The sequence below is a fragment of the Helianthus annuus genome, chromosome 11, assembly GCF_002127325.2.
Source record: "Helianthus annuus cultivar XRQ/B chromosome 11, HanXRQr2.0-SUNRISE, whole genome shotgun sequence".
Taxonomy (NCBI): Eukaryota; Viridiplantae; Streptophyta; class Magnoliopsida; order Asterales; family Asteraceae; genus Helianthus; species Helianthus annuus.
The window spans coordinates 106,341,016-106,355,967 of NC_035443.2; positions in this window are offsets into that span (position 1 = coordinate 106,341,016).

Genomic DNA, 14,952 nt, shown 5'->3' on the forward strand with positions numbered 1-14,952 from the left:
TTCATATTATTATATTTTAAAACCAGAATCTTGATTTAGAAAGTTTAAAGAGCCAGATTACGATTTCTGGACAATTTCAAAATACTGTCACTTATAGACGTATGAGTGTTGCAGATGTTATTCCAGACTACGATCCCGACAGCCGAGTCTGAGGGGGAGTCTGAAGACGAGCTCAATACTAACGGAAGCGTGTAAGGAGCCAGGTATCGTTCCTGGAAGAGCTTGTAACTGGAAAGCCAGGTGTCGATCCCAAAGCACGGAAGCTTGTCGAAAGGGGGAGCCTGAAGAGTTCACCGAAAGGGGGAGCTGAAGCTGAAGATAGATCCACCGGGATTATATTCAAGCTAAAGTGAGAGAAAGAAAAGAAAAGAAGCTACAAGTCTGAAGATTTGAGATTGACTACGGCAATATCCAAGGTGTCAGAAAATCCAAAAACATTAGAAAATTTGAAAAAGCCAAAAACATGATAAAATTAAAAAAAAATTTGAGTTTTTGTTGATAAAAGAGGAAATGATAGTACATCAGTGGACTATTACAGCACGCTAAAGAAATGTAATGTCAAATGTGATAAATGGTCTCACTGATGATGTGACGATAGGTTTTCGTACATTTAGTAGATTTATTCGGGATATAAACCTAAAATTTCAAACTTGCGAAATTTGTGGGGAACACTACTTGGATATATAGGTAATCCCTGAAATCTCGTTTGAAAGGTCTCGTATTCTGATATACTAGGTATTAATACTCTATGATGTCTGGGGTATTATTCCGGGACTTCTGCTGAACGGTAGTTCTGACCTAGTCCTTGGATAATGCTTTGCAGTAAATGCTTGAAACATAGCATTCTAGCCCTCAGTGATTAGACAATAAAATTGATAATCATCTGTTGTAGCTAAAAGATTCTCTAAAGGGGACACACCGCAAAGTCGAAATTGATATCTCTCTGCTGAACGGAAGTTCTGACCTGAGATCCCTCAATTCTCGCATTAAACCCCTAATTTATGTACAGACATCATTGTAGTACTCTTGCCTGTAAGACTGAATATTGAGATTCTGGATACGGGAGTATATTCAAGAGGTGGGACACATAAATCGAGCTAAGTTCCTAAAACATCTAAAGTGTATCCTGAATAGATTGAAAATTGTGTGAAAATTTAAGAGGACAACTATATCGTTAATCAAGGTGAATCGTTTAGAACTTAAAATGATTAAAGCTTAACGGTGCTAGTGATTTGTTTCAAAAACTGATATGATCCTCTTACTCGAACTCAAACAAAAATATTGTCTGTAAATATGTTTGTACATATTTCTTTAAAATACAAAAAGATTTTGATTTCCGTTTTATTTTCGACAACCGATGTCTGAATATTGTGTTTCAAAATCTAAGTATGCTAATCATGTTTCTGGAAATAAATCAAGTTCATTAATTTGAAACTTGAAGTTTTTAAAATTAAAATCAAAATTTAAAAACAGTTTGTAATATCTTCAAGGTCATTAATTTGGACTTGGATGATCAACCGTGAAGGATTTGGATGCTCATATTGTTAAAATCTTAAAAGAGTCAGTTTTTCGATTTGGATTCTTTAACGCTGTCAATTCTATAAAGCATTTTGATAGGGGGAGAGAGTCAAGATAATCCTGGATATATTCATATTATTATATTTTAAAACCAGAATCTTGATTTAGAAAGTTTAAAGAGCCAGATTACGATTTCTGGACAATTTCAAAATACTGTCACTTATAGACGTATGAGTGTTGCAGATGTTATTCCAGACTACGATCCCGACAGCCGAGTCTGAGGGGGAGTCTGAAGACGAGCTCAATACTAACGGAAGCGTGTAAGGAGCCAGGTATCGTTCCTGGAAGAGCTTGTAACTGGAAAGCCAGGTGTCGATCCCAAAGCACGGAAGCTTGTCGAAAGGGGGAGCCTGAAGAGTTCACCGAAAGGGGGAGCTGAAGCTGAAGATAGATCCACCGGGATTATATTCAAGCTAAAGTGAGAGAAAGAAAAGAAAAGAAGCTACAAGTCTGAAGATTTGAGATTGACTACGGCAATATCCAAGGGGGAGTCTGTTGGTACATTAATGTCTATCGCCTCCGTCATCTCAGTTCGTAGCTGAAACAGAAGAACTATAGTGTTTACAATGTAATATCTTGTTACTAAAGGCAAGGTGGCATTATTGTAAATAAGGAAAGATTCCTTATCACCTTTGGCCTATAAATAGAAGCCTTAGGGTTTTAGTTAGAGACTTTTGCCATTTTGATCTTTGGAGCTTAGAGGTTAGAGAGAGAAGCTAGAGAGAGAAAGTAGAGAGAGAAAGGCAAAAGGTGATTCACGGTTCTTGTATCTTTTCAGATCTATCAAAGAATCACGTTAATAGTACGTCTCGTGTGTTTTGGTTATTCACGTTCACGGTTTCCGCACGTAGAACGTGTCATACACAATCATTTCGGAGTCAAACCGGTCCTAACACTTTGTTATGAAGATCATGAGCGGACGCGGAGGACGTATCAACCTCACTCAAGCCCAGTTAACGGCTTTGATCAACGAACGAGTTGCTGAGGCACTCGCAGCTGTTCCTGCAGGAGGTATCACCTGCTATTTCGACCTATCCTAGGATGTTTAGATCCTACTCTCGCGAACCAACTCTTATGCTTAACCTTGTCCTTTATTCTCGCACCCTAGGTCCACATGCTCAGCCTCCTGTGTGTACGTTCAAAACATTCATGGATTGCCGACCTAGCACCTTCAGCGGCATAGAAGGAGCTGTAGGTCTACTTCACTGGTTCGAGAAGCTTGAGTCTGTATTTGAGATGTGTGAATGCCCCGAAGAGCGAAGGGTGAAATATGCTACTGGAACACTCGAAGGAGCTGCATTATCCTGGTGGAAAGCATAGGTTCAATTGCTTGGGTTGGCGGTTGCCAATGCCACCCCATGGAACGGTTTCAAGGAAATGATTAGAGAAGAGTACTGCAGTTGTGACGACATCCACAAGCTGGAAGTGGAGTTTTTCAATCTGAAAATGACGGGATCTGAAATTGAGGCATACACGAAGAGGTCAAATGAGCTAGCCATCTTGTGTCCTACTATGGTGGACCCTCCCTACAAACGCATTGAGTTGTACCTTAAGGGCTTGGTGCCAGAAATTCAAAGCCACGTAACCTCAGCTAACCTTGGCACTATACAACAAATCATCAAGTTGGCCCATCGACCACTAACCAGGCGGTGGAGGAAAACAGGTTGCCCAAATGAATCAGTGCCACAGCTACTTCTAATGCTCTTACCGACAACAAGCGAAAATGGGATGAAAACTCCAGTAAGGGTTCTACTTCGGGTCAGTCTCAGCAGCGAAAGACTGAAGACTACCAGAGTCCTGGTCAGCAATCCTCCGGTAATCAAGGACAGGGTGGATATCGAGGAAACCACCCGAAGTGCAACAAATGCAACAGACACCATAGTGGTCAGTGCAACAAGGGACACTGTCAGAGGTGTCTCAAGATGGGTCATGAAGCCAAGGATTGCAGGAGCTCACGGCCTGCAAATCAGAATCGTCAGCAGCAACAGCAAGCACCGCAGAATCAGCAACGGCAACAGGGCAACAGGGGATGCTTTCAGTGTGGCGCAGAAGGCCACTTGAAGAAGAACTGTCCCCAGCTGAACCAGAATCAGAACAGCAACCAAAGGAACGGGAACCACAATGGAAATAACAACGGAGGCAACAATGGAGGTAACAATAGTGGCAATGGCGCCCAAGGTCGTGTGTTCGTGATTGGCCAAGGGGAGGCAAGGAACGATCCCAACGTTGTGATAGGTAAGTTTCTTCTGGATGATTTCTTTGTTACTGTGTTATTTGATTCGGGTGCCGATACTAGTTATGTGTCCTTAAAAGTTAGCCAAATGCTTAAGCGCACTCCAACTCTTTTGAACACCAAACAGACGGTAGAAATAGCAAATGGTAAAAGTCTTGAAGCCACACACATAGTTAAGGGCTGTAACCTCGTCCTAGCTGGTCAGACCTTCTCCATCGATCTTATTCCTATCGTTCTGGGTAGTTTCGACGTCGTGATCGGGATGGATTGGCTATCTCATCATCAAGCGGAGATTATTTGCAAGGAGAAAATCATCTGTATTCCTTGGTCTGGTAAAGAACCTCTCATAATTCATGGCGACAAGAGTGGTGCTGTTGTGAGCATCATCTCTTTTATTAAGGCCCAGAAGTGTTTGCGAAAGGGCTACACCGCTATTCTAGCCCTCGTTTCTGCTGCATCCACAGAGGAAAAGAAGATAGAAGACATTCCTATTGTGCGCGACTTTCCCGGGGTATTTCCTGAGGAATTATCTGGTCTTCCGCCTCATCGCCAAGTTGAATTTCAAATCGAGCTAGCTCCTGGAGCAGCGCCCATAGCTCGAGCACCGTATCGTCTAGCTCCATCAGAACTTGAAGAACTGTCTACGCAATTAAAAGAACTCTTGGAAAAGGGCTTTATACGTCCTAGCTCTTCACCCTGGGGAGCTCCAGTCTTGTTTGTGAAGAAGAAAGACGGTACTTTCAGGATGTGTATTGACTACCGCGAGCTCAACAAGGTAACAGTGAAGAATCGTTATCCTCTTCCACGCATTGATGACTTGTTCGACCAGTTGCAAGGGTCGAGTTATTACTCTAAGATTGATTTGAGATCGGGATACCATCAGCTGAGAGTCCGAGAGGAGGACGTCTCCAAAACAGCATTCCGAACTCGTTACGGCCATTACGAGTTTCTAGTTATGCCTTTTGGATTAACGAATGCACCTGCAGTTTTCATGGACCTCATGAACCGAGTATGCAAGCCTTACCTGGATAAGTTCGTTATTGTGTTCATCGACGATATCCTGATCTATTCTAAGAGTCGGGAGGAACACGAACAACACCTGAGGCTTATTCTGGAACTTCTTCGAAAAGAGCAGTTGTATGCCAAGTTTTCAAAATGTGATTTCTGGCTTCGCGAAATCCACTTTCTAGGCCATGTGGTAAACAAGGATGGGATTCATGTGGATCCATCCAAGGTTGACTCGATCAAGAACTGGCCTGCACCCCGTACACCAACCGAAATCCGCCAATTCTTGGGTTTGGCAGGATACTACACAAGATTTATCAAGGATTTCTCTAAGATTGCGCAACCCCTCACTTCACTGACTCAGAAGGGTGTCACCTATCGTTGGGGTGATGCACAGGAGTCCGCATTTTAGCACCTAAAAGATAGACTTTGTAGCGCGCCTATCCTCTCATTGCCTGAAGGCACAGATGATTTTGTGGTTTATTACGACGCTTCCATACAAGGACTTGGTTGTGTGCTGATGCAACGTGACAAGGTCATTGCCTACGCATCGCACCGACTTAAAGTTTACGAAAGGAACTACACTACGCACGACCTGGAATCGGGAGCAGTTGTTTTCACGCTTAAGATACGGAGACATTACCTGTACGGTACCAAATGCACCATTTACACCGATCACAGGAGTCTTGAGCATATCTTCAAGCAAAAGGAATTGAATATGCGACAACGCCGATGGGTAGAACTCTTGAACGATTATGAATGCGCTATCAAGTACCATCCGGGCAAAGCCAATGTTGTGGCCGATGCTCTCAGTCGAAAGGATACTATACCTAAGCGTGTACGTGCGTTACAGCTTACCATCCAATCTAACCTACCCGCTCAGATTCGCGATGCTCAGGCTGAAGCATTGAAGGCTGAGAACATCAAGGCTGAGTCCCTGCGAGGATCGAGGCAACGACTAGAACAAAAAGAAAACGGCGCCTACTATGTTAACGGACGCATCTGGGTTCCACTGTATGGAGATCTACGCGAGCTTGTGATGGATGAAGCATATAAGTCTCGTTATTCAGTACATCCTGGTTCGGATAAGATGTACCACGACCTAAAGACTACATACTGGTGGCCTGGTATGAAAGCCAGCATAGCAACCTACGTCGGTAAATGCTTGACTTGTGCTAGGGTCAAGGTCGAATATCAGAAACCATCAGGCCCACTTCAACAACCAGAGATACCTAAATGGAAATGGGAGCAAATTTCCATGGACTTCGTTACTAGCCTGCCCAGATCTCAACGCGGAAATGATACCATTTGGGTGATCATGGATCGACTGACCAAGTCCACACATTTTCTGGCTATCAAGGAAACGGATAAGTTTTCTACCCTAGCAGACATCTACCTAAAGGAAGTAGTATCACGGCACGGAGTGCCAACCTCCATCATTTCTGATCGTGACACGCGTTTTACTTCTAAACTGTGGCAAGCTATGCATAAGTCTTTCGGCTCACGTTTAGATATGAGCACCGCTTACCACCCACAGACAGATGGGCAATCTGAACGCACCATCCAAACCCTTGAGGACATGCTTAGAGCATGCGTAATCGACTTCGGCAATGGCTGGGAAAAGCATCTTCCGTTAGTGGAGTTTTCGTATAACAACAGCTACCACACCAGCATCCAGGCCGCTCCGTTTGAGGCATTGTACGGACGTAAATGCCGATCACCCCTCTGTTGGGCAGAAGTGGGTGACAGTCAAATCACTGGCCCAGAACTCGTAGTAGATACAACAGAAAAGATTGCTCAGGTATGACAACGAATGGCGGCAGCTCGTGACCGTCAGAAAAACTATGCCAATAAACGAAGAAAACCACTCGAGTTCCAGGTTGGGGATCGAGTGCTACTCAAAGTCTCACCTTGGAAAGGTGTAGTTCGTTTTGGCAAACGAGGCAAACTCAATCCGCGTTACGTCGGACCATTCGAGATCATTGAGAAAATTGGCAAAGTCGCTTACAGGCTGAACCTACCTGAAGAACTCAGTGGAGTTCACAACGTATTCCATGTGTCGAATCTGAAGAAGTGTCTGTCAGATGAGACCCTCATAGTTCCTCTCAAAGAGCTCACAATCGATGAAAAGCTGTGATTCGTCGAGGAACCAGTAGAGATTACGGATCAAGACATTAAGATTCTCAAGCACACCAGAATACCTCTCGTCCGAGTTCGTTGGAATTCCCGTCGTGGCCCAGAGTACCTGGGAACGAGAAGACCAAATGAAACTCAAGTATCCAGTTGTTTAAGAAAAGTGCAAACACTACTGAGACTGAAGCTACTGCAGAATTTCGGGACGAAATTCCAAATCAACAGGGGGATGATGTGACACCCCAGGAAAACCAAGAAACCAACGCAACTTAACTAGCTTCCTCAGTAACCACGTGCTAAATTTCGGGATGAAATTTTCTTAACAGGGGAAGAATGTGACAACCCTCGTATTTGCATGTATCCGTACGATTATTTAATGATAATTAAAGTGCTTAGTGACCGTGTTGAATTACTTAACTATTTCCTGTTACTGTGTCATACTTACATGTGCGTGTTAGCATACTAGTAGTATGCAGAAAACTTGACTAGATAGTCCTGAATATTTTCCTAAGTGTTAGGATTTAATTATGTTACAAAAATATACCTATAAGACACCTTACAGAACAATTAAACAAATTAACGAAACAGTATCCGACCGAACAACCGGACATTACCCGGGACACCGAAATTTTGTCAGAAATATTATTTTATTATTCTTAAATAATTATGGTCTCAAAAATTCCCCACACACTATAGAAATATGTCATACACTCACCATTCTAGAAAATACCCTTAACCTCCAAATTATCTACCCACTAATCCTCAAATTTTACAATTTACCCCCCCCCTCCAACCGAATTCGGTCACCCTAAGGGGACCCACAATATTTTTACACCATGCCATAATCTTGTCTTAGATTTTATCCTATTATTTTATTAAGATTAGTAACTTGTAGAGCTAGACAAGATATGTGAAGTATCTTATGAAATCATGTCTTAGATTTTATCCTATTATTTTATTAAGATTAGTAACTTGTAGAGCTAGTCAAGATATGTGAAGTATCTTATGAAATCATGTCTTAGATTTTATCCTATTATTTTATTAAGATTAGTAACTTGTAGAGCTAGACAAGATATGTGAAGTATCTTATAAAATCATGTCCAAGATCTCTACACCTTACTTCTCATCATCACCTCCCTCTCACTCTCAACTCTCTCTCCCTCTCTCGGCCACCCCCATAACCGCCACCATCACCACCCCAAGTCCACCACATTCATCCATCTTTGAGTTCCATTCAAGCCTAGGAAGTGATTCAAGGAAGTTGCAACTTGTGGAACTTCAAAGGAACTTGTCTCTTGCTTCTTCTTCATCATTTTCCATCATCTTCCCTAAGATTTTCACCCTAGCCTTGTGCTAGTAGTAAGTTCCTTCACACCATTGTTCCATCTTGTTCTTTGTTATGTTTTGTTTAATGTTCATGGCACTCAAAAGCTAAAACACTAAAAAGACGAACATGAAATTCTGCATAAAAACCCCACATAAAAAGTTTTGTGAAGTTAAAATCTGGGTGGTTTAGGGTTGGTTAAAGCATGATTGAGGTTGGAACATTAAATCATCGATAAACCATGGTTAGGACCTTTGTTTATGCACTTTTAGTCACTTCTACAATGTAAACAGCTTGCTGAGTTGAATTTTCAGCCAACTTCAACAGGCTGTAACGGGATCATTTTAAATCGAAAAACGGATTTTCTTAAGCCTAAAATGTGTATTTTAGAATAACTAAACAAATGGCACTGGAATCGTAATTTTTCGAAACCGTTTACTATTTTTAAAAGACTGTTTTTGGACAGCAGCTCAAGCTGCATTTTTACTGCAGAAAAAGTGTGTCATATTTGGAGTCATAACTTGAAACCTGAGTAAAATCGACCCATGGAATTTTTACAGTAGTTGGTCACCGTTGTCAGGACGACCCTCCAATGGGAATTTTGTCAAACGGACTTACGGTTAATTTTTAGTGAATATTTTCGTAAACTGCAATCAGAAAGTAACAAATCTGATTTCAGTCGGGTAAATGATTTTCTATAAAATATAGGTAACGAACTGGACTCTGAAATTTTTACATAATAAATTTTAGAACATATAGAACCTTCTGTAAAAATTTGATAATTTTTGGTAAAGGTTAACTATTTTATTAAAATGCTCGAAAACAGTCCAGTTTTGATTAATAAATCTGAAACGACATAATTAGTGATTTGCGTGTCTAAATGTCGAGTAGGTTATCCGAGAATGATATAACAAGTTATATGTCAATAAAAGTGTTGTGCAATGTTGTATGTTTGTCTATGAGTGGGGAATAGATAGGAAACTTATATGGGCATAAACCGTTAAAGTGATGCAGGTTATGTGATAGATACGTGTAGGGACTTTGTGTTCTATTTGAAATCACTAATAAACTAAGTGATAATTATACTAGGGCGTGATTGACCGACCTTGACTATTAGCTATATTGGAGAATCAAACCGAGCAACCAAGGTGAGTTCACACTCTTTCCAAGGCATGGGGTTTCCGGTGGGTTGGGAATGGGATTGAATGGCTACTCGAACTATCATTACTATTAAACTACTTACTAATGTCCTCGGATTGAAGGGCACGTACGTAAAGCCTACATACACGATCATAAGACTATCAACTCTATCAATTTAAGTCCCTCATTTATCGACTTAATCGCCGAGGCCTATGGCGAGCGGGTCATTAGTTAATAGCGCTATTAGGTTTAACAAACCTCACACCGTGCCAGTCGGACGGGTGTGTACTAATGGACTATGGGCAAAGGGTCAATGCTGATAGACATTGACTTAGCGCACCTCTTACATATTCGTAGCAGTCGATACGCGTGGTCTAGTAACACATGGGAAGCCCCCACCAATCTTCGCAAACATGTCAGGAAGACCGCGATACGAATTTATACGATACATGATTTACAAAACAAACAAATAATTTACGAAACGAATGCTATAACTAAACAACCAGCTGTGAATTCACTCAACTTTGTTGTTGACTCGTTGTTACATGCCTTACAGGTCGTTAGATGCTTGGAGCTTGCACGAGGAAGGAGTCGTTGTGGTGTACGGACTGTTATGTTCCGTGCTTAATATTTAAATCCTTATGAACCTATTAAACTTGCATTTTGAACTTTAAACTTATGGACTACGAACTTATATTTTGATATCACGTACTATGCTTCCGCTGTTTAAATTAAAACTTGGTTAACTGGCTTTTGGTCACCAATTGTATTGTGGTTGGTTTTATTTACTTAAATATGTTGTTCAATATGATTGGTGGCTTGATCCTGGTCACGTCAAGCCTCCAAGCGGTGGTACTCCGCATGGTGGATTTTGTGGGTGTGACATCCTCTGCTGATGAAGACATAGTCTGAACAAAGTTTTAAGAAGTAAAGGTCTACTATGGGTCAACTGATCTTAAAGAACAACAGATGATAGACATTAGATCCTGCTCAACAGAGTTTTTAAAAGACAATTGTTGAAGTTTTGAAATGCGGATAATGGTAATAATCCCCATGTGGCATAAGAAAAGCTGATGTGACAGCCAGAGAGGCTGTCCAAAAATGTTTTTCTTATGTCATTACTGCATCATAAAGCCTAATATATATAAAATTATTTTGACATCTAGCTAAATGTCTGCCTCATCTCAAAACCTCTGCCCATATCTATCCTTTAATGCCAACAGAGGTTGAAAGTCCTTCCTTTGGCAAACGTGTAACTTAGCAGATGTTTTGAAATTGCCGGTAATTTCAAATTCAAAATGCCTGGGGATATGTAATTTGCAATTAATGCATGTCACTTCATCACTTCTGTCTTATGGTAAAGGCGTCTTATGGTAAACGAGGAGGTTAAGTGTAATTATGCTAACCTGTTTTTTTTAAGGTTTAAAATTTGTCCTTTGGATTTCTTGATATTTAATTTTATACTTTTCCCATGGAAATGCAGTTTTGAAATGTTTTGCATTAAAATCCTAACCATCGTCGCGTCATATTCTTTACACACTAAGTTAGTCTGACGATGTATTTAGTCATAACCGCCTTCATTGGGTATAAACTACATTAGGAAACTGCTTTCATCATTACCGCTTTCATCCATCTATTCAATCATCTTCAAAGTTTTTTGTTTATCAGTATCTTTACAATTTCTTAGGCTTTCAAACAAGCATTTGTTCACTGCGACATGGAAAACAGTATGTTTCAAATTATTGTTAACGAAATTTTCATGAGGCTCCCTGCAGAAGATATTGGTTGTTTGAAATGTCTTTCCAAAAATTTTTATAGGGAACTGTCAAGTCATGCATTTGGGATGATCCATGCTCTCCGAAGTGGAGATTCACTACAAAAGAAACTACTCTCCTTTAAAGACACGTCAATTGTCGTTGACAACATAGTAGCTGGTAATTTGCATGTCGGGACAACCAAAATCTTAAGTTTTCCTAACAATGTCCACCCTACTTTCTTACGTATTCTATCGTCATTTAATGGATTGTTGTTAGTTTGCAATGAAGGGATTTGCTGTGAGCTGATCCTTTGGAATCCAACTACCAGGCGCTATAAGTTTTTGTCTGACGACTACTTAAATTATATTCATGATCGAAATTCTGATACAGGTGGAAATTATTTTGATCAATCCAATGATCTGAAAGTGCTTCACATCAGCTGTTACCGTAGTGTGGCTACTGCTCGTGTTTACTCATGACGTCATTAGTCATGGAGAACAATAAATTTCGGTAGCGTAAATAAATATGGTTCAAGCAGCTATTCATGGTCTCCAGGAATTTATGCTGATAAAGCCATATATTTCATGGTTTCAAATTATTGGTATCCACCAGGTGAGAGGAACATCGTTGCTTTCGATGTTCTTTCTGAGACTTTCAGAATGCTTCATTTTCCCGAGAGTATAGTAGTCAATCCTTGCCAAGGGCATTTTTTGACCATCGCAAAGAGGCTGCATTTGATTGTTATTGGAAAGTCTGCTGAGCTGACTGCTGATTTGCTCAGATATGAAGAAGAAGGCTGGATCAAGGCGTTTGCTTTCAATAATCCTCGTGTAGTTGATTATGTAGATAGGCGCCGTAAGACTAATATAATTGAAAACAACAAGTGGCTGATTACAAGCATTTGGGGAGATATGGTTGAAGTTGATCTGAACAACGAAGTTTTGAAATACCTCCAACATGTTGACAACTACAATGGTTCGAAAGGAGCTTTATTTATCGAGACTACAATTTCGCCCATAGATTAGAAATTACTATGCCGTATTTTACTGAATGTTGTTTGCTGTTTTGAACTTTGTTTATTATATAGTTACGTCTGTTTGACACTTGTAGTTTTTATATAATTTGTTGTGTTAAAATTATTAACTATGTTTGTTATTTAAATTAATTAAATGAATATTTAGGTTTGAGAGTTTAAAAGCTTGTAATTTTGGCAAATATCTGTTTAAATGATGAAAGGTCTGTTGTTGTGAACACATGTTCGAAAATAAAACAGTGGTTGATACATCTGTTGACTTTGGTCAAGAAATGGATGAAAACAGATGTTTGAAACCACTGTTGGGTTAAAGCAGAGTGTCGTGATGAAAACTGTGGTTGAAACTGCTGTTGGGTTAAAATGGTGGTTTAAAACCACTGTTGGGTTAAAATAGTGTTTTGTGGAGGTTGAAGGGGATTGAAACGACTGTTGAGTTAAAATATTGTCTTTTGGAGAAGGAACATGCTTGAATGCAAATGTTATTTTGTTTACAAAATGAATTATAAGTTGTATATTTTTGTATTTTTCATACTCTAGACTTTAAGTATTTAAGGTTGAAGTTGAAGTTGGGGGGATATGGTTGAAGTTGATCTGAGCAATCAAGTTTTGAAATATCTCCAACATGTTGACAACTACAATGGTCCGAAAGGAGCTTTATTTATCGAGACTACTGTTTCGCCTATTGATTAGAAATTATTATGCTGTATTTTACTGAATGTTGTTTGTTGTTTTGAACTTTGTATATTATATAGTTACCTCTGTTTGACACTTTCATATTTTATACAATAATTAGTTATGTTAAAATTATTAAGCATGTTTGTTATTTAAATTAATTAAGTGAATATTCAGGTTTGAGAGTTTAAAAGCTTGTAATATTGGCAAATGTCTGTTTAAATGATGAAAGCTCTGTTGTCGTGGACAGATGTTTGAAAATAAAACAGTGGTTGATACATCTATTAACTTTGGTCAATAGATGGATGAAAACAGATGTTTGAAACCACTGTTGGGTTAAAGCAGAGTGTTATGGAGAAAACTGTTGTTGAAACCGCCGTTGGGTTAAAATGGTGGTTTAAAACCACTGTTGGGTTAAAATAGTGTTTTGTTGTGGACAGATGTTTGAAAATAAATCAGTGGTAGATACATCTGTTGACCAGTCAACAGATGGAAACAGATGTTTGAAACCACTGTGGGGTTAAAGCAGAGTGTTGTGGAGAAAACTGTTGTTGAAACCGCTGTTGGGTTAAAACGGTGGTTTAAAACCACTGTTAGGTTAAAATAGTGTTTTCTGGAGGTTGAAGGGGATTGAAACGACTGTTGATTTAAAATATTGTTTTTTGGAGAACGAACTTGCTTGAATGCAAATGTTATTTCCTTTACAAAAGATTAATAAATTGTATATTTTTGTATTTTTTGTACTCTAAACTTTAAGTATTTACTGACTGACTTATCTATTTATAAGTCTATAAATATAACCATATTCATTATTTATATGTGTTATTCATGGTTTTCTAAGAAACCACCCGTGTTTGCACACGGGTCTCACCGCTAGTATACTATATACTCCCTCTGTCCCATTAAAAGTGTCATATTTTGAATTTTCAAAGTCTTTATTTATAAACTTTGACTTTAATTATATATTTTTTGTGTTATATAAAACTTGATGAAAATTAACCCGATAAAAACACTTGTAAAACACACTCAAATCATATAACTTTCATCAAGTATTATCTAACACAAACAAAATTATTTACGGTCAAAGTTTATAAATAAAGACTTTGAAAATTCAAAATATGACACTTTTAATGGGACGGAGGTAGTAATAAAAGAAAACTGTGGAAGACACATGTCATTCCTTAGGGCTATCTATTTTTTGTTTTCTCGCCTAAAATATTTTTCCCCATTATCCCTATTTCATTTATCATTCAAATAAACATAATACTTATCAATCATTTTCATTCAAGATAATGGTTTAATATTATACATATGAAAATACATCAGTGATTAGCCAAGATGATTTCATTGTAAGAATTTTCCTTTTCTTTTATTTTTTTATTATGTAGGCCAACATTAAAATAGTTATTAATCACCATAGATTTTTAAAATTTTGATTTCTCTATTTTGAATATCGAATAAAATTCTTATACTTTTCTAATAAAATATTATCATTAAATTTAACTTGTTAATTTAAGATATTTTTTAAATAAACAAATTGTTTATCACGAAAACCAAACTTTGTATTAATATTTTTTTTTTATTTTCATTAATTAATTTTAAATAAACCAAATTGTTTATCACGAGATACCATGGAATAACTGTTATGTCGTTTTTAATTTTATGTAGTTTTTTTTAATTTTCTTTGTAGTTTTTTAAAATATTCTATGTAGGGATGAGATCGGTATGATACCGGTACCGTACCGGTACCGATACCGTAAATACCGTTACCAAAATTGAGGAAATGTGGAAACCGATTACCGTACCATATTTATAGATTCAGCTGTCACACCCTGGCTTTGCGGAAGCGTGGTTAATTTGGTGTGACTTCTTAATACCATAGCTTAATCATAACAAGCTATATGAATTTAAAAACCATGCAAGATCATCTATTAAATTAGGTTTGAAAAGTAAAATACCATAACAATGTCTCAACGGAAACACATCCTAACAACATAAACAGTGTTCAACAGACACAAACATCAACATGACATAAACACAGTTTAAGAACTGTGACTCGTCCAGGAAAAAGTCACAT